This window comes from Mesoplodon mirus (genome assembly GCF_964341445.2).
Source record: "Mesoplodon mirus genome assembly, chromosome: 9".
Lineage (NCBI taxonomy): Eukaryota > Metazoa > Chordata > Mammalia > Artiodactyla > Ziphiidae > Mesoplodon > Mesoplodon mirus.
In genome coordinates, this window is record NC_138985.1 from 53,476,764 (window position 1) to 53,503,598 (window position 26,835).

Below are 26,835 nucleotides of genomic sequence, written 5' to 3' on the forward strand. Positions count from 1 at the left end.
TGCATTGGAATAACCTAGGGAGATAGCTTAGAATCCAAGATCTTGGGCTCAACCCAAAGGTTAATCCACCAGGTCTGGGAAAGAGGGTACATTGTTAATGAGCCTCTCAGGTGCTATTCATGCCCAGTGAAGTTGAAAAGTCACTACCCTAGAGAGACAGATTCCAGGCCAGCAGAGGAAACACACATTCTCATTTGAATTTTTAGAAATGCAGAGAGTGGTCATAGTCATTGGTAAGGTTGAGTATATATCAAGAAGGCCATTTCATACCAGAATAAAAATTGTAAGATTATATTAGAATAAAGATTGAATGGTAGTGGTAATAAGGAATGGTACCCACATGGCTTCAAACATTTTTTAAACTATTCTAATATTTTCTGCTTTACATAATGAAGAGGTATTTCTGACATGAAAAAAGTAGAACATTTATGACTAAATCTTGTGGTTAAAGCAGAAGGCTTAAACATAAATAGCAAACTCACCACGGTTAGCAACAGGGCAACAGAATGACATGTTGATCTTTATAAACTTATAGTTGATGGAGTCCCACTCCAGACCTATTGAGTCAGAATCTTTGGGGATAAACCCCAGCCAAGGAGCACTTTGATACACTGTAAGAGCTGAGAATCACTGCTTTAAACTTGGGCCACAGATGAACTACTGCCACCTGAAGGAAATGTACCTGAATTTCTGAATGATGGTTTCCTTTGCAAGCTGAATCTACCATGCTAAACTATTGAACCGACAATCACAATGATAAGCATTAAAAAATAAATATATAGAAAATGTTAAAATTATTATCTGCATATTTGTTTATTTTTATTCAAAATATTTTAAAGCCTAAAATATAATTAGGTTTATATAAAGTTTTATCATTTATAAAGTATATCCACATGCACTAATTAGAGTAACATTATACAATGGAAGTTATTGTCCACATTTTACTCATGAAGAAACGGGCTTAGAGAGGGTAAATTATTCCAGCGCTTCCCAAGTTGTTTGCATGTTGAAATCAGTCACCTGGGGAACATCAAAAAATACTGATGCCTGTGTCACAGCCCTAGAGAATGAGATTTAATTGGTCTTGGCTGTGGCCTGGGTCTTGGAATTTTTTAAAGAGACCCTGTGATTCTAATTTGCAGACAAGTTTGAGAAACACTGGACTAGCCCCAAATCACTCAGACAGTAATTAACAAGGTTGGAGTTCAGGCATTCTGACGTTAAGTTAATACTCATGGAATTATATTTGGCATAAAGATCAAAGATAACCATTAACCTCAACTAATACTTATTAAATTTCTCAATAGAACAGGATTTCCAAATTTCTCTGGCCATAAGAATCACCTGGGTTGGGTGTTAAAAATACAGATTCAGGGCTTCCCTGGTGGCGCAGTGGTTGAGAGTCCGCCTGCCAATGCAGGGGACACGGGTTCGTGCCCCAGTCCAGGAAGATCCCACATGCTGCACAGCGGCTGGGCCCGTGAGCCATGGCCACTGAGCCTGCACGTCCGGAGCCTGTGCTCCTCAAAGGGACAGGCCACAGCAGTGAGGCCCGTGTACCGCAAAAACAAAAAAAAACAAACAAACAAAAAAAATATTCTCAGGACTTTCCACAGAATTTTCTTATTCTGTAGACTGGGAAAGGGCCAAAAGGGCTGGAGAATGCTCATGTTTCACAAGCTGTCTTAGTCTATTTGGGATGCTATAACAGAATACTGTAGACTGAGTGGCTTGTAAATAACAGAAATTTCTCATAGTTCTGGAGGCTGGGAAGTCCAAGATCAGGACACTGGCAAATTCATTGTCTGGTTAGAGCCAACTCTCCGGCTCATTGATGGTCCTCTTGCTGTGTTTTCACAGAGGGAGGGAGCTCTCTGGGATTTCTTTTATGAGGGCACTAATCCTACTCATGATAGCTCTGCCCTCATGACCTAATCACCTCCCAAAGTCTCGACCTCAAAATACCTTCGCATTTGGGGATTAGATTTCAACATATATACAAATTTGGAAGGAAACACACATTTATAGTCTGTAGAAAAAGCGCTTACATGATTTTTAGGATAAAATAAGTGTGGAAGAAACTATAACAAAGAATATCAAGCCATATAAGTATTGCATAATAATAGTTTTTATTGTTTTTAAATATCTTTATTGGAGTGTAATTGCTTTACAATGGTGTATTAGTTTCTGCTGTATAACAAAGTGAATCAGCTATACATATACATATATCCCCATATCTCCTCCCTCTTGCATCTCCCTCCCACTCTCCCTATCCCACCCCTCTAGGTGGTCCCAAAGTACCGAGCTGATCTCCCTGTGCTATGCGGCTGCTTCCCACTAATAACAATAGTTTTGAATGTCAAATTTAGGTTTAAAAAAATGGCGAAGAATTAATGGAGAGACCTTACCAACACAAAGCCAAGAGAAATAACTGACATCCACCCTCAGAGGGTCTAGTTGTATATAAACTATTCATTCATTAATTCAACAAACTTTCATTAAACATCTAAGATTGTACATCTAAAGCACTCTGGTAGATGTGGAGGGGACACACAAGATGAGGAAGTCAGAGTTCTTGCCTTCAAAGACCTAATTACCTATGTACATCTCTTGTGGGAAAATACAAACTGTTTGAGCTGGGTGTGGATTTTAAGTCCAGTAGTCCTTATTTTCCTGATTGAGAAAGCTTTCGATTAAGATTGTTTCAGCAAGCCTTTAATGAGAACTCTAACAGGCATTTGGGAGATACAGAAAACCTCGTGGCAGCAGTTGTGGTCATGATAAGAGAAGGGCCAGGAGGTGCTGGGGAACCTTAAACTCAGAGTTGAAGGACACCTTCAGTGAGAGTTTGGCCTTGGCAGTTGCGGATGGTGATCATTCTTGTGTGAATGAGTCCAGGGGCGGGAGGATGAACATGGGGGCTGGTGAACAAGAGAGGACAAGCAGAAATCAGTGTCGGAAGGTGAGGAAGGTGAATTAGGACTGATGAAGGTTTTGAATTTCTTGATCAGGCATTTGATTTTGATGTAATCTTTGGAAGATTTTGTAGTTTCAACTGAAGCCAGGGAATCATAGCAGGGTTTAACTAAGAGTAATTCTAAGGCATTTGTTCTGTCTTCTATTACTTTACCCACCCCCCATTCCACCATCGCCCACAACACCCACACAATCATATACACACATATGCAATTCTTAGCATAAAGCAGGTACAAAAATAAGTACTTAAAATACTTATATTGCAGCAATCTAAACTGGCTTAGTATTGATGTAAATACACAATTCTAGCTGGAAAGAAGTTTTAAAGTTCCAGGTAAGAAACAGCCAGGGTTGGAAAGACAATGGAAATGGAAATAAGACTGAGAAAAAAGGACAGAAAAGCTGAGAGACGCTAGAAAAGAAACTGTACTTTCTTGTAGTGAATCATAAACTTACAGTGAAACAGAATTTAATGGCTAGTTGAGTATATGAGGTAAACTACTAGAGAGGAATTCAAAATAATTTTGAGGCTTTTCAGCTTGCCTGAACACATATGAGGAAGAGCTCTGAGAGGAAAACATGGTTGAGTGACCAAATTGGGGATAATAAATTCTTCTTAAACAAATAATAAGCCATCCTAGTAGTGATATCCTGAACCTAAGAGTAAAATAGAAAACTCTAGATAGATATGAAAGGTAAATTCATGATCCCCTTCCCACTCAAATCTGAACTACCTCTGACCCCCAAAGAAGTGCAGAGTTTCTTAGAACCATATCTAGCTTTTCCACCCCCAAGGCCTTTCTGCACGTTCCCATAACCAGCTCAAGATCGTCATCCAGGAATAAAATAACTTGAAATATGAGGAAAACTAAGTAGAACTTGAACCAGTGTAAGGCTCTCACCATCAGGGAGTGCCTCGGCTTTACTTAAGCAATTCACATTTGTCTTGACAGCAGCAGCAAGCAGGAGGAAGCCACAGGCTGTTAGCACTGGGAGGAATCTTAAAGGTTAGTCTAGAGGTTAGAAGCATAGAATATTAAACCAATAAGGAATTTTAGAAATCATATAACCAGTATTTCCAAACATCTTCAAAGGTGAGGATCTCTCTTATTTATTTCTAGTGTTAAAATTTAAATCTTATTTTTGCAAATTATAAAATTCTATATGTACACTGTAAAAAATCCGAGCATTACCACAGAGTATAAGTGAAAATGCAACTTTTGCCCTCCTCCAACATCAGCCAAAAGAGATTACTCCATAGAGACAGCCTCTGTTAACATTTTAGTGAATATCATTAAAAGCCTATGCTTTTAAAGTTACATATAAAATCTTTACTTAAATAGAATCATATTTCACATGGTGTTGTGCAAGCTGCTATTTTCACTCAAAAAAAAGAGAAAGAAAACATCTTGACCTCATTTTTTTTAACAGCTGTCAGTGTTCCAATATGTAAATGTACCATAACTTAGTTAACTAACCCTTCCTTTAGAAGGATAATTTACTGTTTTCAAAGTTTTAATATTATAAACAGTGTTGTGATGCTCATCTTCAAATGTTCACTTTTGTACACTCACCTAATTATTTCTGTGGGAAAATATCCTAAAAGTGGAAGTGTGACATCGTAGGCATGTACAATTAACATTTTGCATGCATTGCCAAATTGCCCTCCATAAAGGCGTGTAAAATTTTTGTTTCTAACCTAAGTGTCCATCAGTGGATGCGTGCATTAAAAAGTTGTGATATATATATAAATATTATTCAGCTATAAAAAAACAAGGAAACCCTACCATTTTCAACAGCATGGATGGACCATGACAGCATTATGCTAAGTGAAATAAGTCAGACAAAGACAAATACTATATGATCTTACTTACATGTGGAATCTAAAAAAATCAAAAAACCAAAACCACCAAACTCATAGAAAAAGAGATCAGACTTGTGGTTACAAAGGGTGGGAAGAGGAGAAATTGGAGGAGGGTGATGAAAAGGTACAAACTTTCAGTTATAAGATAGGCAAGTACTAGGGATGTAATATACAACATGATGACTATAGCTAAGACTGCTCTATGATATATAGGAAAGTTGTTAAGAGAATAGAGTCTAAGAGTTCTCATCACAAAGAGAATTTTTTTAATTTTTATTTTACCTATAGGAGAGGATGGATGTCAACTAAACCTACTGTGGTAATCATTTCACAATATATGTAAATCAAACCATCAAGCTGTATACTTTAAATTTATACAGTGATGTATATCAATTATTTCTCAATAATACGGGAAAAAATTTTGTTTTTATCCTCAGTTTATGAGAGTATGGCATTGTCCATAACTTTGAGTTTGGTGATGACTTCTTAGATACAACTACAAAGGCATAATCCATGGGGAAAAAATGGGTAAATTGGATTTCTTTAAAATTAAAAACTTCTACTCTGCAAATGACACTATCAAGAGAATGAGAAGACAAGCCACAAACTGGAAGAAAATATTTTCAACAATACATCTGGTAAAGGACTGTTATTTAAATTATATAAAGAAATCTTAAAATGCAACAATAAGAAAATGAACAACCCAGTTAATAAATGGGCAAAAATTCTGAACAGACACCTCACCAAAGATGGTATACAGAGAGCAAAAAGATATATGAAGAGATGATCAATGGGATTTCCCTGGTGGTCCAGTGGTAAAGAATCCGCCTTCCAATGCAGGGGATGCAGGTTCAATCCCTGATTGGGGAACTAGGTTCCCACCTGTGCACAGAGAAAGAGAGATACCAAAGACCTAGAGAGTTCCATCCTAATCTTTCAGTTAAGTCCTGTTCTTTATTAGCCAGTGACCCTTTGAGGGGGTCATTAGCCCTAAATCTGCCAAGACCAAGGCACGGCTATGAACTCTGGGCTAAGGTTTGCCCAAATCCCAGCACAGTTCCTAGTGAGAAGCAGGATTATACTGGATGGTACATGATAAAACGAAATTCTCCACCTGCAGTGAATGAGGTGTCCCTTTTTGATGCCATCACCAGCATTTTTCTTGCAGAAGTTCCAGTGAATGATACTGGGGTGGAGGTGTGGGAAGCTGTATTATTTATTCATAAATCCAAGCTGGTGTGGCAATGAAAAGAATTACCTTTCTCCTCAGTGTAAAATAAGCCTCCTCTCTTCATTGTAGCTTTAATTTTGAAGGGAAAGGAAGTTATTAATTAACAAAAGCTAATGCTTTTAATTAAACATTTGTTCTATTTTCACACGCGCACACAAATTTGCATAAAGATATAACTAAACCTGCTAAGAGTATAATAGAAGCTTTGTTTTGCTATGTAGAGAGCACAACTGATCACAAGATTTAAACCAAAATTGGTCAAGATATTTAGTACATATCCTTGAGTATATCTAATATCTGTATTACACAATACAGTAAATAACTTTATTTTTGCTGATAAAATTTAGCTTAACCTTTCTTTAAATTTCTATCACTGATAAAAATCAGACAACAAATTTAATAATAATCTTTAAAATGTCATTTTTTCCAAAATTTACTTTAAAGATTATCTTAATTTTAATTTCCTAGCAACTCTGAAGAAAAAGCGTTTTTCTTATTAATGAACTGAGCTTTCGAGAGATTCGCATGTATAGCTCTTATTAAACACATTGATAATAATAATAGCTTAAGCTCTATCTCAGCAGCTTACTCTTGGACAGGTACCAAGAGTATAGATGATGCTGTCAAAGATGAGTCAGAAAATAAAAGGATTTCAGAGCTGTAGAAAACTGTAAATATCTGCCTGGATGAATGGTAGAGCACATATTTGCATTATGGTGGCCATTCACCAAGAGGCACAAGGGCATTCTGCCTCACTTGCTCTTGTTGGCTGAGAGCCTAAGGAGCATTCAGAACATTAAAAATATAAACAGTGCACTAAAATATATTGTATTATATGTAGATGAATAATTTGTGTCTATATATATCCATATTTACATTTTAATGCATGTATATAAGTTGATATGTATGTTTTCTTTTTCTCTCCAGTCCTAAGCAAACACCAGTCTACTTTCTGTCTCTATAGGTTTCCCTATCCTAGATTTTCATATGAATGGGATCATATAATACATGGACTTTTGTGGCTGACTTCTTTCACTTAGCGTTTTCAAGGTTCATCCAAGTCACAGCATGTAACAGTATTTCATTTCTTTTCACGTCCCAATAATATTCCACTGCACTATATTTTGTTTATTCATTCATCCACTGATAGACAGTTGGATTGTTTTCGCCTTTTGACTATTTTGAATAATGTTGCTATATGTGCAAGTTTTTGTGTGGGCATAGGTCATCATTTCTCTTGGATATATATGTAGGGATGGAATTGCTGGGTCATATGGTAACTCTAGTTAATCATTTGAGGAACTGCTAGACCATTTTTCAAATTGTCTGCATCCTTCTACATTCCCACCAGCAATATCTGAAGTTTCCCATTTCTCCACATCCTAGCTTGGATATACCTTTAAACAATATTGCTTTGCTAAGAATGGTGGAATAGAAGGAGAGGAGGGCAACACCCCGAGGACCCAGTAGAGGCCACACAGCCTTGGACAGCCTACTTTCCAATTCTTTTAAGGTGAGAGAAAATAATCTCTATCTCATTTAATCCACTGTTATTCTGGGTCTCTGTTAATAGCAGCCTAACACAATCCCTAATTCATGTGGTCCTGTTAACTAACACATCTGGAAACTGGGAAGCCCTCAAAAACTTCATTGAATATGTACAGATTTTTTTCTGTGGAAAAGTTTCTTTGTGATCCTGTTACACTCTGGAAAATGCACATTATTTCTTTCACAATTTAAGATTCCATCATTCAATAGCCGTTCTCGTCTCAGAAATTGTTTCCAGTTCTCACTAGCATATTGTGGGTGCTCTGCAAGATTGAAACAACAACTTGATACCCGGAAACAATGGAAGTGTTATAGATGGAGCAGTTTTTTAAATGGGAAGGAAAAGTACTCACTGTGGTGATGTAGAATGAGCACCAGTTTATTATTTCCTCCCTCAAGTATTATCCCAAATGTTAGGACAACACAAATAATGATGAAAAGTCATTTAAAGCTTTATCTTAAACTCTAGGAGCCCAAGGAATCTCAGTGCCATGTTGACTAGGCAGTATCACATGTCTGTTCACTTTTAGACATTGTCTTAGAAACCGCTTTTAGCCTCCATGATAGGTTATTAGACTCATGGCCCAGGTTTCCACCTTGACCTTTTGTAAGGTAAAAGGAAACCTGAGTAATTAGTTCCATAAATCAGCTTTCTTGCTCACTTCCCCCAGTGCCTGTGTTCTAATTATCTGCATTTTGAGGAGATACTTTGAACACACAAGCAACCTGCCATTCTACTGGCTCTAGATATCTAGATTTGGCTCATTAACAAATGTAAGTATCTGCCACAAAGCCAGCCTTTGATAAATAGGGTTTCTAACACATTTTCACGTAACTAGTAAATCACCATTGGTGGAAAGGAGAACATTAGAATCAGGAAATGTTGTGATTTATTTCTCTCTCAATACTGTGATTACTGATTGATACATTCAGCCAACATTTATTGAGCACCTACTATGATAGAAATAGCACTTCATTCTGTTAAAAATAATCTGTTTCTTTTAAACTCCCTAAACTAGGTTTTAACACATAAGTTAATGGTACTTGGAATCAAATATTTTAAAACAAAATATCTTAATCATCTCTCTTTTGCAAGGAAGGTTTTTTTTCTCATTTTAAAAGGATTTTTTTTCCTTTTTACAAACAGGATAATCATTTGGCTTGTGTTGTCAACAGATTCATTTGAATGCTTCTTATAAATGCCAAATATATAGGAGCAATGTTTTTCTCTCCCCAAATTTCTCCTGAATCTCAGGTTTTTATCAATTTGCTATTTGTAGATCCTATTCATCAGTATTTGTTTATTCATAACCGTTTCTCAAGACCTTGATATTTGCTCAGCTCCATATTTTGTGCCCTACTGGGACAGGCTCAAATCCATCTGTGACAAACAGAAACCTCAAAGAATATATCCAAAGAATAATGTCAACTTTAAAGGTTATATAAATTACTGGAGCTGTACTATCTTATTACCTTTCTATTAAAATGTCAATATCTTCTCCTATACTTTTTCACTTTGCATCTTGGTCAGACACCTTTCTATCTTGAGATTAAACTAAATCTCTTGGTTCAGACAACCCTGGAGTCAAACTTATGCTCCACATCCTATTGGCTGAATGCCTTTATGGTACTCTGGGCAGTGTTTTCATCTGTAAAATAGGGATAATACCCTACCCACAGGACTGGGTTGCTGTAAGGATTAAATGTAAAGTTTACAGCATATGCCTGGCACATAACAAGCAGCCCATTCTTGTCACCTGTGAATTTCAGACTTGTTTGTATCATTACTCAATAATCATCTTTCGTTCCACCCTGTTAAATTGTTTCAATCAGTGACTATTCAATGAACTTTTTAATAAATATATAACACAATCAGGGATGAGTCATAGCACATTGGGACTGCTTTTCAGCATAGATGATTTTAGGAAGGAACTATTCCAACACCATTTCTTCATGTGATCACTGCAGGGTATTCAAAAAAGAAGGGTTTGGTTCTTTCCCGATAACAAAGAATAAGAGAAGATGAAATTATTATAAGCGTCAGTAACTTAAGTATAAAAAATATATGAATATATGGGAATGAAAAATATATATACATATACAGTTGTGTTTTTTTCACAGAGCCTTTTTACTTTAAGCCCAAACTTGATTCCCAGGTACAGGGCTCTGTAACTTTTCTTGGCATTGAAGTCATGAAGTCTCCTGTCCTCTAAAGCCACGGCAGTCTACAATGGAAGCAAGCAGCACGCGCTAAGCCCAGCACAGTGGGAACCCTGGGGCGTTCGCTGCTGCTCCCACCTGTAGGCCAGGTCATTGTGACGCAAATGCATGGGACACGTGGAACACCTGCGGGAGAGCAGGGGCGGGGTCACCCCGGGCGGCAGATCCGAGCGGGGTGTACCCCAGGAGATGGGGGTCGAGGAAAGACCCCAGGGAATAGAGAGAGTGAGACTCACTCCCCCCATCCCGGACCCGCCCCAAACAAGGTGAGGCCATCGCCCCCTCCCTCCTCCGGGTCCCTGGGTCTTGCTGGGAGGGGTCGCCCGCCGGAGATTCTTCGGAGGGGAGAAGTGGGGAGGGGAGACGACGGCGGGGCCCCGGCCCCTGGCGCTCGCGGAGAGGCGAGGGCGCCCGCTCCCCCCGGCCACTGCGCTGCGCTGCTGCGCTCACGGGTTCCGCCGGCTGCTATTCCGTCTGGCGGCGACCGCCGCAGGAAGGGCCGGTTCCTGCGCTCCCTCCGCCCCCTTCCCTCTCCTTCTGCTGACGCCGACGTCGGATGAGGGAGCTGGAGGGACGCTCGGATCGCGGCCGGGAGGCTCCTAGGGGCCGGGGCTCCGAGGTACCTGCCCTACGGGGCCGTGGCGAGGGCGAGCTGGGCGGGCTGCAGGCTGCATTGGGAGACGCCCGGCAGCCGGGGCGGTCGGGGGCCTGGGGCTGCCAGCCCTCCGCGGGCGCCGGTGACAAGCAGGTCGCCTCCTCCTGCCCCCCATCCCTGTGCAAGAACTGCCACAGCCCCTTCCCCTTCCCCGCCGCCGCCCTGGGGCCTGGGAAGGTCTGGATGATGCGCGCGCGCCTCGAGAGCGCGCGTCAGCCCCGGTGGGGCGCGGAGGGAAACGTTCCGCGCTCCAGCCCTATCTGTGGACCCGGCGTTTGCAGCACCCCCTTCTCCGCCCACCCACGCCGTGCCTCGCCTTCCCAACGCCTCCGGCCCCAGGACCCCGAGGTCCCTCCTGGGCAGGGACTTGCGTCCGGGGCTGACTTGTTGACGAGTTTACCTGCCGCGGCTCCTGGTGTTTGCTTTTTCTCTTCCTTTTGCCCATCTTTGGCGGAGGTGGCAGGGAGCAGATGGGTACTCTTTATAACCACTAGTACCGGGAGGCCTGAGCTTGATCTCCCGCGGGCGAAGTGCTCACCAACCTCGGACCCGACTGGAGCGAGAGTCCCTAAGCAGGCCAGGTCCTTGCAAACCCTGGCGCGCCCGTTTCCTTTGGGTGCTGCTGACACCGCCTTTCCTGCCTCGCGGCTATCGCAGCTCCTGCTTCCTCTAGAAAGGAACATATCCTGTTACTGCGTCTGCCTTTGCCCAGAGCGGCTTCCCATTAACGTTTCCTATTGCCTTTTTACTTGGAGTGCCCCGAAGGCACCTCAACTTCTCTTTGGGGGTCTTAAAAATAGTGCGTGAGCCCTTTCTCTGGCGAAAGGCATTAACTGGATGGTTGGGGGAGAGTTCTAGTTCAAAAAGGGAATCAGGTTCTCTTCTGTTTAGATAGCATAAAAAATTATCACGAGAAAGGGTGCTGGGTGGCAGCCTTAGTAACTGAGATCTGGTAACTTTATAAAAATTATCAGGGCCTGGAAAATGTACCACCAGCTGGTTTGAAAATGCTATTGAATGTAGGAAGAAACGCACATAAGGCATTGGCCATCAAGGTCCTATAAATTATGACTCATTGCAAACATGTTCCTGTCTAAACATTTCAGTAAAGCCTCGCCAGAAAAATATCAGGTTGGTTTCTGTGGACCTTTAGTTTAGTTTTTCTGCGATCTGAACTGTTCCTTGGGGTGGGGGAATGAAATAAGAAATGCTTATTAGTTTGAAATCAGTGCTCCAGACTCAATTTCTTACCTTCTGTTTAAAACACACATTTTTCACTTTTAAGTGAATTTTCAAACCATTTTTTGTTGTTGTTGTTTTAGGTTGCAGTCTTTATTTTTGAAACATCATGTGTAGAGAATACCATAGGGGCAAAATCAGTTTATAACCCTTAATACTTCGATTCTCATTGTTTGGTTTCAGACTGCCATGTATATATTTAATTTAAGGAGATGTAGCTTTCTAATTGGATCTTTTTTGCATTACATAGGTAAAGAGTTGTACTGTTATTAAAGATGAATCTTTAGAAAATGACAGTTAAGCTACTGAGTACTTATAATAGTAGAGAGACCCAAGGCTAAAAAAACTGACCTTGGACACTCCATCCATAGGGCATTACACGCTAAAGACACTGGATGGTAAATGCCTAGCAAGTTTATTTTATAGCTGTCTTTGCTTCATTTGGTTCACCTGAGACTCTATCTGACTGCTTTCTCTGAGCATCTTTATTACCATGCATTTCTCTCCACATCAACCTTATGAAAAATATGGACAATTTTGTTACTCAAAAGAAAACCTTCAAAACTGCTGCATTTTCAGTGGATTTGACTAAACAGTACATTTTTTTTTTCAGGTGCAGGCAGTTTTATCAGAGGAAGAGAAGTGTGGCAACTGTGAAATGACAAGGCAGGGTAAACCTGTATTGGTGTGAACTTTTAAGTTATAGAAACCTCATACAGGAGAAGGCGGTGAAGTTAATAGGCCACAAGGATCAGGAAGAATTTTTCCTCTTTATTGGTTGAGCCCTACATCTAGAAGCCTGAGGGTAGGTGGCAACATTTAGGATCAGTGCGCCGGCTACTCATGTCCTTTATATTCCATCTGCACTATCAGATTTATGGGAACCATGGACAAGGATGCTATCTGTATGTTTTTGTCCATGAGTCAACATAGATCACTAATTAATTAACCTCATTCCCATCCTCACCCCCATCCAGAATCTGCCTCAGCAAAGCCTTTAACTCCAATACCGATACATACAGGAGGAACATTTTTTTCCTCAAGCTGTCACGTTTTATACCACTATCATATTTAATGCCAGGGAGGATGGGCAGAAGACAGGTTTTGGATCCCAACAGAGCAGAATTGGAACCCCAGCTGCAACACTTAATTAGCCATGTGACCTTGAGCAAGTTACTTGAGCTTTTTAGGTCATTACTTCCTTATCTATAGACCAAGAAAATCCACCTTGTGGGGTTGTGGTGGGAATTAGACATAATATATATAAAATGCTTTTCACAGTAAATAGGACTCAAGTAGTAGCAGTAAATTATTCTTTCACATGCTAAACATATGTGCTGTCTATATCTGAAAAGAATGCTACTACCTTTCCTCCATGATAAAGAATCCATTCCAGTTGGTTTTGAATAGTTCAAGTAATATTGGTACCAATACTGAGAGCTTGGGCTTTATGAAATCCTCCCTGAAATTGGGGAATGCAATCTGTGGTCGAGGAATAAAGCAAAGCCAATTTGTTCCAGTGGGGGTAGATCTTCCAAACCCCTGCCACTCAAATGTGATCCACAGACCAGCAACACTGGCTTCCCTGGGGAGCTTGTAAGACATGCAGAATCTCAGCCCGCCCTCCCCCTACCCATGTCCACTGAATAAGAATCTACATCATAACAAGATCCCCAAGTGATTCATGTGTACGTTGAAGTTTGAGAAGCACTGTCCTAACCTGGTATTTATCAAACTTTTGTGTCTGATAGCATCATTTGAAGGCTTGTTAAATGTGGATTCCCAGCCTGGATTCTTCCATCTGCTGTTAACACCTCAGGTGGCCCTGATGCTCAGGGTTCTCCCACTATTCTTTCTTTACGAAACACTGCATCAAGCTCTTTATCCAGCATAGTGCCCTAAGATGGGCCTTTGCCCTCTTCTTTAACAAAGCATTTTGGCAAACATGATCTTTGATATTCAACCCCCTTTGAGGTAAGTAGGTATTATAATCCCTATTTATCTGCTAAGAAAATTAGGACTACAGGCATGATTTGCCCTGGATAATGCATATGGTAGAACTGCCTTGAACCTCTATAAATCCCAGTTAACCAAGCTTTCACTACTCTAGCATCCAAATTAATGCACTGTAAGTAATTTCAAATACTAATGAATCTCTCCAGGACAGAGATGACTATAAGGCGTTTTATACATTCTTTTTTTTTTTTTTTTTTTGCGGTACGCGGGCCTCTCACTGTTGTGGCCTCTCCCATTGCGGAGCACAGGCTCCGGACGCGCAGGCTCAGCGGCCATGGCTCACGGGCCCAGCCGCTCCGTGGCATGTGGGATCTTCCTGGACCAGGGCACGAACCCGTGTCCCCTGCATCGGCAGGCGGACTCTCAACCACTGCGCCACCAGGGAAGCCCGATATATTCTTTTTTTTTTCTTTTTTTTTTTTTTTTTGCGGTACGCGGGCGTCTCACCGTTGTGGTCTCTCCTGTTGCGGAGCACAGGCTCCGGACCTGTATATTCCTTTAAAACAAAGCCTTTCTTCTCTGTGACTGTAGGCCAGTTACTTAGGATAAGTAACTGATTTTGAGCTTCATCCATAAAATGAGGATGATGTCCACTGGACAGTGTTGTCAGAATAAGCATACTGTGCACAAAGCATTCATATCAGTGTCTGAGAAATGGTAATTCCTCAACTAATGGTAATTACTTGTCCCAATGTAAACCTAGTGAGAGAATGAGTTCATGGAAAGCTGAGAAAATGGCATTGCTCATGATAGGAAGTCTCTCCTCTTAAGTCAGATGATGTTATTCATCAGGCCTTTGGCCAAATCAGAGAAGTGGGGTCACTACTCCGTTTTCAGCAAGCATTTGTTATGTGTGTGTTATATGCCATGCATTGTTCCAGAACTGGGAATCCCAAGACAAGACCCAGACTCTACACTGCTCTGGAGGAGCCTGCAGCCTAGTGAGGGAGATCAAGGGGTCAGGTGACAATTACATTTCAGGAAAAGTGGGGAGGGAATGAAGCCCAGGGCAGAGGCACCCAACCGACAGGAGAGAGAGCAGAGAAAACCTGAGAAGATTTGTGGAGGAGGTGACCCTTGAGTTAAGCCTTAAAGGGCCAGTAGGAATTTGGCAGGTCAGAAAAGGTTGGGAGTGGAGAGAGAGAGTTCACCACACAGTACCCAGGTATACAGAGGGAAAGAATACTGGCAAATAGTCCTCATGCCTGGAGCCCAGTGTGCATGTGTATCCCTTATTAGCTGAGTGACCTTAGGCAAGTTTGATCACCTGTGAATTGAGAGGCTTAAATGTATTAATCAGGGTAAGCACAGGACTGATTTCAATTATGTGCTGGATAGTCATGGAGAGGCGGTAGAGGTATTAGTAGAAAATAAGGGACTGACATTAAAAAGTCATTAGAATTAGAGGAAATTAAAGAGGTCAATTTTAGAATACATTTAACAGAAAATACATAGAATTAAAAGAGGGTGACTGAAAAAGACAACTGAATGCAATGCATTACTGTGGGTGGGAAACACGAGGTATATGTATTCAGTGATGGACCAATGAATATATAGATAATGGTATATTGCTAGCCCTGAGAGTCTAGCCTTGAGAGTGGGAAGTTCCTCTCATCCTGTGGTGTATTTGTACGAGTGACTATTAAGTTTTGCAGCTATTTTCCCAGAGCACACATTAAAATCCATCATCATGATCTCTCACACCCACCCACTTCTCTGTTCCCAGAATAGGGCATGGAAACCTAATGGTACGTGGGAGAAATCCAGCCTTCTCTGCATGTTTCTGGGGTAGCGCATCCTAAGCCAGGGACCAAGGAGCTAATTGTGATAAGTGGTGCCCCCCCTCTTATGGGTAGGAACCCTGTTAGCCGCCAGGAGTCTTCAGCAAGGTTTTGTTGTGCACAAGCACCGTGGTGGTAATGGATTTGGGGCTAACACAGCGCCTGAGCCTGTGATTAGGAGAGATTGTTTTTATAGAAACCAAGCCCGGTATCCAGTCCCTTTGGTCCAGGAGTAGAGTGGAGTGCTTAGAAACAGGAATTTAGAAGTCAAAAGCAGCCTTGAATTTACTAGCTGTTGACTTTGGGCAAATTATTTTACCTTTCTAAGCTTTTTTTCTTGCTTGCAAAATGGGGTTGTATCCCCTTCTGGTGTGGGCAGTAACTCTTAAGTGCTTCACACATGTAAAGTGCCCCGTAAATGGTAGCACAAAATTATTGCCCTTTGTCCAGCACATATTTGCTAAAGGCCTACTGCGTTTCAGGTTCTGTGCTTGGTGTAAGGAGGCAAAGTTAGGATCCCTGCCTTCAAGGGACTTCCAGGCTAGTGTGGGGCATGCAGATGTAATCAGCTCATCGCAGGAGAATAATGGGAGTGCAAGGCATCACTAGCATCAGTGTGGGGCAGTTAATTCTTCAGTAGGGAGACAGGAGTGGGAGGCCCCTGGGGAGCAGGAGGGCAGGTGTTGGGTTGGGGAAGACTTCATGGAGGAGGTGACATTTGAGAGTCTTGAAATAAGATGTTAAGTTTGGCCAACTGGACAAAGGAGGGGAGGTCACTTCAAATGGAGGGAAACTTTGCAAAGCCTTGAAATGAGATAGTGTATTCAGGAAAGTTCTAGCATTCTGAAATGACCGGAAGGAATAGTTCTGTGTGAGGTGAACATTTTTGGAAAGGGGCCAGAATGTGAAGGGGCTTGGGTTTTTTGCTCCAAAGTTTGGACTTTCTCTAGTGACAAGAGAAGTCAATTAAAGCGTTTTAAGTAGGAGGATGGTATGATTATATTTGCATATTATAGAAATAGTTCAGACCATGGTGTAAAAGATTGGAGTGGGCAGATACAGGGATGGTTTTGCCTCTAAAGGCCTAGACTAAGCCCTGGCTGTGAATCTAGAAAGGAGAAGATGTATGTAGTAGCCTTTTAGGAGGTAGAATGGAGAGAACTTGGAGACCAGTGGCTAAAGATGAGAAGTCCAGTTTCCAACTTGGGCCACTCAGTAGATTTTGTGCTGGTAATTAACATAGGGACCACAGAAAGAAGAAACGTTTGGAGGTGGAGATGGAGAGAGATAATTTTAGTTTTAGAGGTGCTGAATTTGAAGTACCTATTGGACATCCAGGTGAAGATGACCATAGGGAAATGGAGATTTAAATACCTCTCCAGAGCACCAAATCCACATTTTAATCCCCCTACTGTAGTCTCTGGAAAGGTGTTTAATTCTGGAAGTCGTTGGCATACGGCTGTTGGTTGAAGCCACAGAAGTGGATTAAATCACCTAGAGGGAGCAAGTAAAGTGTAATAGAAGATGGCCAAGGTTGGAACCTTGTAGAGCAATGATATTCAAGATATCATTGCACACAGAGGGAAAGGAGCTAACAAAGGAAACTGAAAAGTTACAAAAGTGTAGAGAGTGTTTTCTGAGAAGTCAAGGAGGGGAGCTTAGTCAAAGGTCAAGTGAGAGGAGGACTTGAGTTGGTTTCCTGGTGAAAACCTTTCTGTGGTGTGGTGGAGAAAGGAACCAGACTGTGTCAGCTTAGAAGAACTTTGTGAAGAGAAGGAAGAGGATGGTAACTGGAGGAAGAATCAGGTTGGAGAATATGGGTTGACGGCAGAAAGGGAGGTTGATTAACTTGAAAGAGAAGGGATAATAGATGGACCAAGGTGGCAAGGGGCAAAAGGGTAAGACCTGTCCCTTCTGAAGAGAAAGGAACAGCAGTGGTTATAGTCATGGTGCTGGATGGTTCCAAAGAAGTGAGTAGTGGTGATGAAGAGTGGAAGCCATGAGAGAAGGGGCCCAGCACAATGCCCAGGGCCATGATTCCCCATAGAGCATGAGGAGGGAGGCTGGTCATCACCACCCTGGGGATTTTCCTTCTACCTGCTGCTCCCTGAAGGCCAGGAGTTGAGTGTCCTTGTATCTAATACTCTTTCCTCTGTGTTGCCGTAGGCAGCATGGGCATCATTGTGAAGTAGGTAAACTTTGTGTTGGTACCAAACCACTTGCCTCTTTCTGTTTCCTGCTTCTCTCTTCTTTGCATTCCTGACCTGAAGCTCTGTGCCTTTGAGCTACTTCCTGGTGGTTCTACCTGGTTATTCTACATGCCTTACCAGGTATATGTCCAATGGACCTGTCTTTCCTGATTCCCACCAAAATAATTGGTCTTGTGCCTTATTTGCTATTAATAATGGTTAATAATTTATTCACTATTAATAATAACAGCACTATTGCTGCCGTTTATTCCAGTAAACGTCTTCCCTAAGAAAGTAGCAAGAACCTGGAAAAGGGATCTTTTATTAGTTCTCAAATAACACCAAGTGGATGACCCAAGGATGGCAGTGTTAATTGGGGTACATGAAAATACAAAGCTCTCTCTTTCTGCCTGCTTCCCTTTGCTGCTGACTTTTATTTAAAGGTCCTCCTCTTGCATCTCCCTCCCCTGCCTGGGCTGCCTTCATCCCTTGCTCTTAAACTAGCCCAAACTCCAACATGATTTAGGGGCCACTACTTTACCAAGGAAAGTCCTTGAATCTGTGCCGTTTCCAGAGAAAGGAGCTGTGTGGGTTTGTTTACAGGACCTGTGCACAGCATAGATATTTTATAAACCATGTACTGGTGTATGTGTGTTTCAGTAATTTAAAACTAATGAAGGGCTTCCCTGGTGGCGCAGTGGTTGAGAGTCCGCCTGCTGATGCAGGGGACACGGGTTCATGCCCCGGTCCGGGAGGATCCCACATGCCGCGGAGTGGCTGGGCCCGTGAGCCATGGCCACTGGGACTGCGTGCCCGGAACCTGTGCTCCGCAGCGGGAGAGGCCACGGCAGTGAGAGGCCCACGTAGTGCAAAAAAAAAAAAACCTAATGAAGAAAGCTTACTCTGTGCCTTGGGAAATTTCCTTCAGTCCTGGGCCTCAGCTGGCTCATCTATGAAAGGAGAAGATTGGACTGAATGATCTATAAGTTCTCTCCTATTTCTGAGTGATCCTGTGGAGGCCTAAGAAATTACTTGATCATCTCTTTAAGAGGCTTTAAATTATGAATTTAACCTTAAAGAAAGAGAACTTTGTAGACAGTAGTATCTCCCAAATTGTTCTGATTGTTGACATTATGCTTATGTGTAATTTCATATAGGTGTCGTCACTACATTCACATTCTTTTTCTTCCTTCACACTTGTAATATTATTAACCATTCATATTTATATATGAATTATGTATATTTCATTTATAAATATATGTATGCATTTTATATTTGTAGGTATTTATATATGTGCATGTGTGTGTGTGTGTGTGTGTGTGTGTGTATATATATATATAGAGAGAGAGAGATTGATTGTCCTTATATTCTCACTTTTGATGGCCTAAAGGTAGTTCATCCACTTCACATAATCATTCCTGTGAATCTGATTTAAAGCAGTATATTTTGCATATAGAGTTGGACCTTTTTGAAGCAACTTATTATGAAAATGTGAATTGTAGCCATTTTGTAGTTCATTTTAAAAGATTATATATACACATATATGGTCTTTGTATATATACATATACATGTATATAAATAAGATTTTATTTTTGTAATGACATCTCTGACAGGATAATTGTCAGAGATTCTGGGGAGAAAACTGTTTAAAGGTATTTATATTTGTACAGAATATTGATGACCTGAGTTACGGAATTAATTTTTAGCTGTTTGCTGCTTTGCTTAATGCCTTAGTCCAAGTCTGTCCAATAAAAATATAAGGGCAGCCACATGTGTAATTTAAAACATTCTAGGAGGCATATTGAAACAACTGAAGAGAAGCCGGGGGAATTAGATGATATAATTATGTAACCCAATATATCCAAAATATTATTCAACATAAAATATAAAAATACATATATAAAATATAAATAAGTATGAACATAATAAAATATAACATATAATATGTAAATATATATTTATATATAATATAGCAATATAGTTATATAAAATTTAAATATACATATATATCAATATAAAATACATACAATTTTATCAACATAAAATATAAATGAGTATAAAATATAAATTTCTTAATAGACATTTTACTTTTGGGGGGTTACTAAGTCTGCATATTATAGTGTGTGTTTTACTTGAAAGCATATCTGATTTCAAACTAGCCATATTTCAAGTTGCTCAATAGCCATGTGTGTTTGAAATATTTCACACTAGCCATATTTCGAGTGGCTGATGTATTGGACACCATAGTCTCGGATGAGAAAGTTAGTTTATCTCAGATTAATCTTTCATAAAAAATTTTTATCCCAATTTTAAAATGCAGTTTTAAAATTTAATTTAAGGAAAACATGTATTCCCATCATTTAATAATGTTCTATGCTGGCAGTTGAAGGCTCTAGTATTTCTTGACAGAAGTTGATTGAGACCTTTGTCTGACTAGGGTGTTCCTTCATTCTTCACCTTGTGACATTAAGCTTTGAGAGAAAAAGCCACTGTAAGTACCAGAGATTAAAATCCATATGTATGCTAAATTTGAATTGACATTTGAAAGTTACATAAACCAACTTAAATAAAATCAAAGGTGAATATAATTTATACAGCAAGGGTTTTTAAAAAATCCTTTCTTTAGCAAAGATACCCTATTTGTTCTGTTTCTGTTTCCAGTCTTCTAATCCATTTCATATTATTTGCTCTTTTAGATTTCCTTGAGGTTTGTTGTGTTCAATGCCAGCCTCTTCATTACTACCATCATAAGTTTTGTTGTAGCACAAAATTCACCCTCACTTCTCCTTTGCAAGCAAGGTTGTAAGCAAGAGAAAGAAGAGCAAGACCTAGATTGTGCCCCTTGTGAGCAATTTGAGTTTGCGGTTTATCTTGATTTTAGTTTGTTTCGTGGGGACATAATATTTTTAACTAATATTAATGTTAAGGAGGAAAGCCTTTTAGAGAATACATTGGCTTTTTTTTAAAGTTTCTTCAAATATGGGATACTATATTTGATGTTTTCCTTTGAGAGACATCTCTTGGAAGAGAGGAAGAGACTCAGGAAAGCACCAGGTTGCTAATCAGCTGATGAGTGTTTCAGTCCCAGAATTCCTCCTCATAAACTTGATCTTTAACCTGATCTTGGAAAAGTCTCTCTTTCTAGAAATCCAATTTCCTTATCTTTAAAAAGGAAGATGTTGTGTTCATTATCTCTAAGCTTTCTCTTAGATATAAATATCTCTGAAAATAATTAAAATTAGCTTTATGGTTTTGTGACTGAGGGCATCCTAGATGTCAGCTAGCCTAGTCTACTATTTTACAGATGAGCCAAGTGAGGCCAGATAGTGAAGTGACTTGGAGGAGGGACAGATTTGGGGCATGGTCGTGGGTTTACCGGATTTTATATTGAGCAGCATATTGGGAGACAAATTATACTGGCATTAAAAATATTTACTTCAGGATGTGATTTTAATAGAGTTAGGGAGTTATTAAGCTTAATTAATGCCTGTATATAATACTTGAGCTGTTTTAAAATGTGAGCGATCATTTAAAAATATCCTAAGCCCCAATTCATTAACAGAAAATGCAAATTTTAATAGTGACTTGCATGTGTAGGGTTTAAATAAAAACTCATCTATCTTTTAGCTGCCTTGAATAAGGTTAGAATTCTGCTTTCCTCCTGTAGGATTTGCTGACTCACAAAATTAAAGCTTGACTCATAAAATTAAATCATGATGGCATTTCACATTTGCTTGTGAATTTATGAAATGTCAACAATCATTTGCAGGAGACCCAAACTCAGCTAGAAACAGAATCCATTTAAAGTTACATGGAATGCTCAAGTAGTCATAACCCTATCAAAATCTGAAAAGGAAGGCTGTGTGATATCTGAGACATAGAAAAACACCCATAAAAGCTAGTCAAAATCACATTACTTTAATTAATGTTTAGCTTTTGAAAGGATAGAAGATAATTCAACTTCCTACCTTCCACAGGGATCTCTCTTTATCAACTATGTGTGAACACAGTTTGATGAATCAAGATTGAAATAATAATAATATAGTTAATTATGCCTGGAGGAATTGTTTTAGTTTTTCCTCCCCATTTCTACTGAAACCATTTAAATATTTATATTTAAAACACTTTTCCTTCTCTACATGGGAAATTATAAAAATCATTGTAGACATAAGAGAAAGTGACTAGAGGTAAACTTCTGGGAAAAAAAAAGATGAAAAATACATTGAACAAAATAAAAAGTACAAACATAAATTATATTTTAATGTGGCACCTAGAACCTCTGACAAATGTGTGTTTCTTCATTTGGCAAGTCATCAGGAGCCTGTATCTGAGCCCTGGCTCTGAAGCTGATTTGCTTTGCTCTGTCTGGATCACACGTTCCCCAATTTAAAAGGAAGGGGCTTCATTCCATTGTTTTCTCAATTCCCTCTAGGCTCTTAAATTATACAGCTTGTATTAGTTCTGAGGTTATGCATCAGAGAAACAAAACCAACTATTGAAAACTAGTAATATTTCTAGATGAAGTTGATCTCTGAGAAAAAGGAAAGATGGAATGAGGAGAAAATTATATAAATTAGTATCCTGCAACTGGAAGCTAAACCCAAGAGACCTGCCAAAGGCATCCAATATTTGTTACGGAAAGTCAACTAGGAGCTCTAGCAAAGACAGGACATAGAATGTGACCACTGCATTTGAAATAGACAGCATCAAGTGTCTACTCTCCAGGAGAGACTTGTCCCCATGTGTTCCCGGTCACAGCTCCTGTTCTTCAAGTTCTAGGAATGCACAACTGCTTACAGCTGGTTGCACACACACACCATGCAGTTCTACTGTGGAAGCAATTTGTTCATTGCTTTCCCTCTGCCTGGTATAATACCCTCCCCACACATCCACACACACTCCTACCCTTCCCCTGACCAGCAACTACTGATTCGTAGAATCCCAGCCCAGAGGCTATGTAGGAAGCCAGCTCGGTGCCCTGACTTCTTTGTTCGTCTAACCCTGGGCACCTTCCTCATCCGTGGCACTTCTTCCCCATCACAGGCAGCACTTGGCATCCCCTGACTTCAGATTCTCCTGTTCACTTATATACAAATAGCCCCAAAAGTCTATGGCAAATAGTGATGTGTAATTTTATAGAGGTTTAGTTTTAAAGAATTATTCTGTATTTGATCAAATATAAGAAACCATTGCTTATAAGCTCTTTTACCATTTTATGTTTCATGAAGAAAGAAAAGTGACTGCCAAACAGTTGACAAGGTATCGATTATACGACACATCCTGGTTTCAGGAAGGTTGGAATGTGAACAGATTTGCACCTTGGACTCAATGGCATGTGGTGCCATGAAGCTGGTGTTTGGGAATGAGTGATTATACTATGGGATGATTCAAACATACCCTCATGCACCCACATCACTGTAAGACTCTGTTCTGTTCTCTTGAAAAGTGTGTTTCTTTTGGGGGGAAAAATGGCCCACTTCCCAAAGAAAGCTAAATGCTGGTGTGCACAACAGAGCTGAAGTGCTCTAAGATGGTGACAATTTTTAGTTAGAAAATAGAGATTTTGAATAAATTAGACAAATGACAAATTTGGCTGTGGCTCTGATCTGCAATTCAAGAGAATCCACCATATGCTCAGTACAGATATAGGAAAAAGGGATTCTGGACTCAGTTTCAGCTAGTACTCCAACTAATAGAAAACTTGCTCACTGAGGGAAGAGAAAAACCTACTGCTAAAGTTGGAAAGGTAATTAATTTGAGGCATGAAACTGTATAAGAAACAGGACACACTTAGGAAATGTGAGTCAAGAGGAAGCTTATTGAAATATTTTTGTGTGTTGAGAACATTGATATGGTGAAATATAACTACTCATCTTACCTTTACTCTGAGTAAGTGTTGGCTCAAGAATGTTAGACTCTTTGCATAATTCAAATGTAATCAGAGGTGCCATCAGCTAACTCCATAAACTCATAGAGAAGTGTTCTGGGCTGAACAAATGTTCAGTGCAGCTGAAGGCAGCCTGTATGGAATGAAAATACTTTGCCATGTTACATTTCCAAGGAGGAAAATCCAGTATCAGGGTTGGAGGCAGCCACGGGCAGACCGACTCCTCTTTTTTTTTTTTTTTAAATAACTGTCACAAATGTTACAGTAATATTATTCCAGACAAGGAATAAGAGATATCTTAGAATTTATTTATTTATTTATTTATTTATTTAGGGCTGTGTTGGGTCTTCATTTCTGTGCGAGGGCTTTCTCTAGTTGTGGCAAGCGGGCGCCAGTCTTCATCGCAGCGCGCGGGCCTCTAACTATCGCGGACTCTGTTGTTGAGGAGCACAGGCTCCAGACGCGCAGGCTCAGTAGTTGTGGCTCACGGGCTTAGTTGCTCCGCGGCATGTGGGATCCTCCCAGACCAGGGCTCGAACCCATGTCCCCTGCATTAGCAGGCAGATTCTCAACCACTGCGCCACCAGGGAAGCCCCGACTCCTCTTTGTAGCAATGCATCAAACTTGGTTTAAACCAGGCTTGCTTTAGTGTTCTATGAACCTTGGGGTATTTGGAAAAAACTTTTGCTTACGTATTGGCCAACCAGTGTGTTCAAAATGGCTTTTCAATGGCTACTGGAAATAAAAACAAGTGGGACAGTTGTGGTCTGTCCACATGGGTGGATATAATTGAAGACTTAACATACCACGCATAAAGAAAAGCGTAGAGGAGAAAGCATAATGACTGCACAGAACCCCTGTAGAAAATCTGAACAAAGTATCCCTCCTCCCACTTCTCCCAGTTTTCCCCACATGGCGAGATGGTCTCGCAGCCACATGTGTGTGTCAGAGAACAGCTCCTGGTTTTAATGCCTGGCCTTGGATCCTGAGGTGGAAGTATTACAATCCCATCACGGTGCAGCCTGGGAAAATTTAAGAGGATTAGGTCGGTTGTCTTAGTGTCACCCAAGAAGATGGTGCTGGCCTCAGCAGCAGTCCCACCTCTGAGTAGGGAGACATCTTTCCCCTTTATTACTTGTCTTAGACATAGAACCTTTCCCTCACTCACTCATCCTCCCACCCTCAGGGTTGCTACATCAAAATTAGGAACTAACTTTTCATTGATCTGTTAACTCTTGGGCCTGTACTTCTTTGAGTAGGTCTTAAATATTATTGGCTCATCTGCTTTTTCCTGGGGAGACAGAATTCAGTGAAACACAAACATTCATGTGGTCAAGTCATGCTGAATTTAACAATATTGGTGCTTTTCTTTTTCTTATCATGGGACTCACAGTCTGTGAGCAACTTGATACTTGTTCTTCCTTGCCTGTCTCCTAAGGCAAGGTGACCACAAGTAGAACTTTAGGAAGTCTTCTCTGTGCTATTAACAACCTTGAGACCTGATACCATTCATTTTGGGCTTCTTTCATAAGTGCTTTGTGGCAGAAGTGGAGAAATAGCTTCCTCTGCAGAACTGTGAATTGAAGTATTAGCTAAACATAGACTTTATTGTATTTTAAAGGGAAAATGATATTTTTACGGCAGAATTTACAAATCTGGGGATACATGAAGATCTTTTTATATGTCTCTTGCAAATGTCAAGAGTCTCTTGGATCTAGAAATTATGTTTATATACGTCTGTCTTTCCTGCTCAGCCTGCACTGTCCGATATTATAGCCAATAACCACATCTAGCCTTTGAGCATTTAATGTGGCTGGTCTCAATTGAGATGTACTATAAGTGTAAAATACATACCAGTTTTCAGACTTGATACAAAATCATGAATGCAAAGTATAGTTAGTAATTTTTTAATTGATTGCCTGTTGAAATAATATTTTAGATATATTGGGTTAAATAAAATATATTTAAATTTTTTTACTTTTTCTTTTTACTTTTTTTTTTTAATGAATGAGTTTTCCTGTTATTCTGCATTCCTGCTAGGACTGGTATTTTCAGCTTTGTTTGCTTGGAATGTAACCATTCTAATCAATGTGTAGGATATCTCATATCTGTTATTTTCTTATAATCCCCTTATTATCAGGGTCTTTGTATATGATTTTTTTCCCATTTGTATATCTTGTATGGGAAGGTGTCTATTTGTATACTTGCCCATGTTTTTTAACCTTTTGACTCCTTTCACCCATTTCTCCAGCCACTCACCACCCACCTCTGGTAACCACCAATATGTTCTCTGTATCTTTGAGCTTGTTTTTTTGTTTTGTTTCTCTGTTTTTGATTCCACATATAAGAGAGATCAGAAGATATTTGTCTTTCTCTACCTGACTTATTTCACTTAGCATAATGCCCTCAAAGTACATTTATGTTGTTGCAAATGGCAAGGTTTCCTTTTTTATGGCTGAATAGGATTCCATTATAAGTATGTGTGTATGTGTGTGTATACACACATACACACACACAGAGGCAACAATTTCTTTATCCATTCATCCATCAGTGGACACTTAAGTTGTTTCCATGTGTTAGCTATTGTAAATAAGACTTCAGTGAACATGGGGGTGTGAATATCTTTTTGAGTTAGTGTTTTCATTTTCTTTAGGTAAATAACCACAAGTAGAATTGCTAGATCACATGGTAGTTCTATTTTTTATTTTTTGAGGAACCTCCATACTGTTTTCCATAGTTGCTATGCCAATTTACATTCCCACCAACAGTGCACGAGGGTTCTCTTTTCTCCACATCCTCACCAATGCTTGTTATTTCTTGTCTTTTTGATAATAGCCATTCTAAAAGGTTTGAGGTGATATCTCATTGTGGTTTTGATTTGCATTTCCCTGATGATTAGTAATGTTAAGCATATTTTCATGTACCTGTTGTCCATCTGTATGTCTTCTTGGGAAGAATGTCTCTTCAGATCTTCTGCCCATCTTTTAATCAGATTGCTTTTGCTAATTGAGTTGTATGAGTTCTTTATATATTTTGGATATTAACCCCATATCAGATATATGATTTGCAAATATTTTCTCCCATTCAGTAGGTTGCCTTACATTTTATTGATGGTTTCCTTTGCTAGGCAGAAAGTAGAAACCTTTTAGTATGATGTCCCACTTATTTATTTTTGCTTTTGTTGTCAGATTCAAAAAGTTATTGCCAAGACCTATGTCAAGGAGATTAC

General features: G+C 40.0%; 1 protein-coding gene across 7 annotated transcripts in view; it reads left to right on the plus strand.

Annotated features, from left to right (window-relative positions):
- Nucleotides 1-10,004: 10,004 nt before the first annotated feature.
- The window catches only part of ICA1 (islet cell autoantigen 1), a 146,862-nt gene continuing 130,031 nt past the window's right edge, over nt 10,005-26,835 (plus strand). For 3 of the 7 annotated variants that reach the window (XM_082632527.1, XM_082632533.1, XM_082632532.1), the window contains exon 1: nt 10,384-10,458. The gene's annotated coding sequence lies outside the window, so the exon portion shown is untranslated. Of the gene's footprint in view, nt 10,106-10,373; nt 10,459-12,346; nt 12,539-26,835 lie in introns of those variants that run through there. The other 4 variants (XM_082632529.1, XM_082632531.1, XM_082632528.1 and 1 more) reach the window with 3 other exon arrangements.